Source organism: Salvelinus namaycush, chromosome 1 (genome assembly GCF_016432855.1).
Source record: "Salvelinus namaycush isolate Seneca chromosome 1, SaNama_1.0, whole genome shotgun sequence".
NCBI classification, from domain to species: Eukaryota; Metazoa; Chordata; class Actinopteri; order Salmoniformes; family Salmonidae; genus Salvelinus; species Salvelinus namaycush.
Genome location: NC_052307.1, coordinates 47,180,307 through 47,184,976, shown reverse-complemented (window position 1 = coordinate 47,184,976; position 4,670 = coordinate 47,180,307).

Genomic DNA, 4,670 nt, shown 5'->3' with positions numbered 1-4,670 from the left:
AACGCCTGAGCTGGACAAGAGGGGGAGCCAAAGCGAAGGCTGGTGTGACAGTATCACTCTCCTTGGTCAAATAGCCCTCACACAGGCTGGAGGTGTGTTGGGTCATTGTCCTGTTGAAAAACAAATTATAGTCCCACTAAACGCAAACCAGATGGGATGGCGTATCGCTGCAGAATGCTGTGATAGCAATGCTATGCCTTGAATTCTAAATAAATCCCCGACAGTGTCACCAGCAAAGCACCCCCACACCATAACACCTCTTCCTCCATGCTTCATTTAAGATGGCGCCGAAGAGGATGGCTGACGTTTTACATGCTCCTAACCAACTGTGCTATTTTTTGGGGGTTTTGTTTGTAACTTATTTTGTACATAATGTTGCTGCTACCGTTTCTTACGACCAAAAATAACTTCCGGACATCTGAACAGCGATTTCTCACCTCAAACTGGAAGAAGCTTTTTCTTTAACGAGTCCGACGAGAAGGATATACTGCTTTCCTGGGAACAGGCACAAATCCCTGTCATTTGCATGACGAAAGGACAGAGGAAAAGGGGGCACAGGTCGGGCTGCCTTCTGTGAATCTGTAGGCGAGCGAGTAAACTCCCACTGGCATCCGTTCTACTGGCTAACGTGCAATCATTGGAAAATAAAATTGATGACCTACGATTCCGATTATCCTACCAACGGGACATTAAAAATTGTAATATCTTATGTTTCACCGAGTCGTGGCTGAACGATGACACGGATAATAAAGAGCTGACGGGATTTTCCTTGCACCGGCAGAACAGAGAAGAAGCTACGTCTGGTAAAACGAAGGGTGGGGGTGTGTGTCTATTTGTCAATAATAGCTGGTGCGCGATGTCTAATATTAAAGAAGTCTCGAGGTATTGCTTGCCTGAGGTAGAGTACCTTATGATAAGCTGTAGACCACACTACCTACACAGAGATTTCTCATCTATTTTATTTGTAGCCATCTATTTACCACCACAGACCGATGCTGGCACTAAGACCGCACTCAACCAACGCTATAAGGCCATAAGCAAACCAGAAAATGCTCATCCAGAAGTGGCACTCCGAGTGGCCGGGGACTTTAATGCAGGCAAACTTTAATCAGTTTTACCAGCATGTCACATGTGCAACCAGAGGGAAAAAAACTCTAGACCACCTTTACTCCACACACAGAGACGCATACAAAGCTCTCCCTCGCCCTACATTTGGCAAATCTGACCATAATTCTATCCTCCTGATTCCTGCTTACAAGCAAAAACTAAAGCAGGAAGTACCAGTGACTCGCTCAATTGCGGAAGTGGTCAGATGACGTGGACGCTACGCTACAGGACTGTTTTGCTAGCACAGACTGGAATATGTTCCGGGATTCATCCAATGGCAATGAGGAGTATACCACCTCATCAGTAAGTGCATCGATAACATCGTCCCCACAGTGACCGTACGTACATATCCCAACCAGAAGCCATGGATTACAGGCAACATCTGCATTGAGCTAATGCTCGTCAGATGTGGCAGGGCTATGACTACAAAGGGAAACCCAGACGCGAGCTGCCCAGTGACGCGAGCCTACCAGACGAGCTAAATGCCTTTTATGCTCGCTTCGAGGCAAGCAACACTGAAGCATGCACGAGAGCACCAGTTGTTCTGGGTGACTGTGTGATAACTCTCTATAGTGTGGTAGCCGTGAAGTGCTTTGAAAGGCTGGTCATGGCTCACATCAACAGCATCCTCCCGGATACCCTAGATCCACTCCATTCGCATACCGCCCCAACAGATCCACAGATGATGCAATCTTAATCGCACTCCACACTGCCCTTTCTCACCTGGAAATAAGGAACACCTTTGTGAGAATGCTATTCATTGACTACAGCTCAGCGTTCAACACCATAGTGCCCACGAAGCTCATCACTAAGCTAAGGACCCTGGGACTAAACACCTCCCTCTGCAACTGGATCCTGGACTTCCTGACGGGCCGCCCACAGGTGGTAATGGTAGGCAACAACACGTCTGCCATGCTGATCCTCAACACTGGGGCCCCTCAGGGGTGTGTACTTAGTCCCCTCCTGTACTCCCTGTTCACCCACGACTGCATGGCCAAACAAGACTCCAACACCATCATTAAGTTTGCTGACGACACAACAGTGGTAGGCGTCATCACCGACAACGATGAGACAGCCTATAGGGAGGAGGTCAGATAACTGGGAGTGTGGTGCAAGGACAACAACCTCTCCCTCAATGTGAGCAAGACAAAGGAGCTGATTGTGGACTACAGGAAAAGGAGGGATGAACAGGCCCCATTAACATCAACAGGGCTGTAGTGGAGCGGGTCGAGAGTCGAGAACGAACTATCATGGTCCAAACACACCAAGCAGTCGTGAAGAGGGCACGACAAAACCTATTTCACCTCAGAAAACTAAAGATTTAGTATGGGTCCCAAGATCCTCAAAAAGTTATACAGCTGCACCATCGAGAGCATCCTGACCGGTTGCATCACCGCCTGGTATGACAACTGCTCGGCATCTAACCGTAAGGCGCTACAGAGGGTAGTGCGTACGGCCCAGTACATCACTGGTGCCAAGCTTCCTGCCATCCAGGAAGTAATAGGCGGTGTCAGAGGAAAGCCCATAAAATTGTCAGAGACTCCAGTCACCAAAGTCATAGACTGTTTTCTCTGCTACCGCATGGCAAGCGGTACCGTAGCGCCAAGTCTAGGACCAAAGGGCTCCTTAACAGCTTCTACCCTCAAGCCATAAGACTGCTGAACAATTAATCAAATGGCCACCGTACTATTTACATTGCCCCCCCTCCATTTGTTTTGTACACTGCTGCTACTTGCTGTTCATTATCTATGAGAGAATACCAAGAGTGTGCTAAGCTGTCATCAAGGCAAAGGGTGGCTTCTTTGAATAATCTCAAATATATAATATATTTTGATTTGTTTAACACTTTTTTGGTTACTGCATGATTCTATATGTGTTATTTCATAGTTTTGATGTCTTCACTATTATTCACTATTAAAAACCCTTGAATGAGTAGCTGTGTCCAAACCTTTGACTGGTACTGTAGGTCAGAGAAGGTAGGACAGAGGTCACAACATCCAATGTGAAATACCATTCATGCAAGCACACACACACATTTGCACGCACGCACATGCCCATGTAAGTTTAACATTACAACTGTTTTCTTTACTGATGTAGAATGTATAGTTAAGCAATAAGGCACAAGAGGGCCAATATACCATATATAAATGGCCAATATACCATGGCTAAGGACTGTTCTTATGCGCAACGAAACGTGGGGTGCCTGGATACAGCCCTTAGGCTTGGTATATTGGCCATATACCACAAACCCCCGAGGTACCTTATTTCTATTATAAACTGGTTACCAACGTAATTAGATCAGTAAAAATACATGTTTTGTCATACCCGGTCTATACGGTCTGATATACCACGGCTGTCAGCCAATCAGCATTCAGGCTCGAACCACCCATTTTATAACTTGCAATGTATCACTTCTAATCACTAGTAACCACTGCAATATGAGAGCTTTTTAGATTCTTAACCACTGAAACTTGAGAGCAGTTTAGTAGAACAGTTTCCATTAGAGATTCCATAAGGTGACAGACGGTAGGGCTCATGCTGTAATGTTGGTACTCATGAGAGTGCCTCCATGTGACCCATGGAATCATATCTCCAGTGTAAAAATAGCACCTTGGTCACAGAGAGGCAGACAGTTGTTAGTCATCTGTATTTTAGCCTAACAACTTTGTAAACAACTAAACAAGCAGTTGAAGTCACACAGAAGCGGTCAATTTACACAGGTAAGAAAATGTATTTGTTGTACGCATTGTCTTATCACTAATCGTACCTATGGGTGTCTTCATTGTTTTCATACAGGATTTATAGCTTAGGGGAAAATCTGGTTATTTTCACACAATAATAAATGTGTGTTGTGAAATTCAAGGTACAGACAAACTACAGCAAACAACTGTTTTGGATCTAAAAGTATAGAGAAACCAATATGTTTCCAAGTGAGATTGATAAAGGACCATTCAGACTCTTGAGCTGAAAGTAATATATATGAAGACATACATTTATGAAAGCATTCAATCCTGTTCAAGTGCTTGCTACCATGACTTCAGTTTTTAAATCAATAGTCAGTCACAGCAGTCTGTTCCTAAGTCTAAATATAAAGTAGAATTTTACAAAAATAGCACCTAATGGCATAACTCCACCATTACTAATGTTATTCTAATTTACATACTTATATCAATTTCTGACTTTTAAAGTGGATGTTCACGATTCTTCGGTTCCATACCCTCCTGTAGTCTATGGACCAGGAGAAACTATCACCAATGGTTTGTTTTTCTTTAAAACCATCTAAACCATCTAACATCAAGTTGTACAATCCTGAACTTCCCCATTACTGATTATTCAGTTTAGACTATTCAACAGGGTTAAAGTCACGTCATATGTTTTCTAGGTTTCAGTGTGGTATGACTGTGATCAGAGACCAAATGTGTCAGTGTGGTCAGAGGCATTAGAGAGCGAGGTGAGCTTAGCAAAGCCGACTGCTGTGACTGTTCTCATCAAAATGCTGTGGTGATGATTGATGTGCTCCACATATAGGGCATGGTTACCTTTAGCGTATATAATATATATAC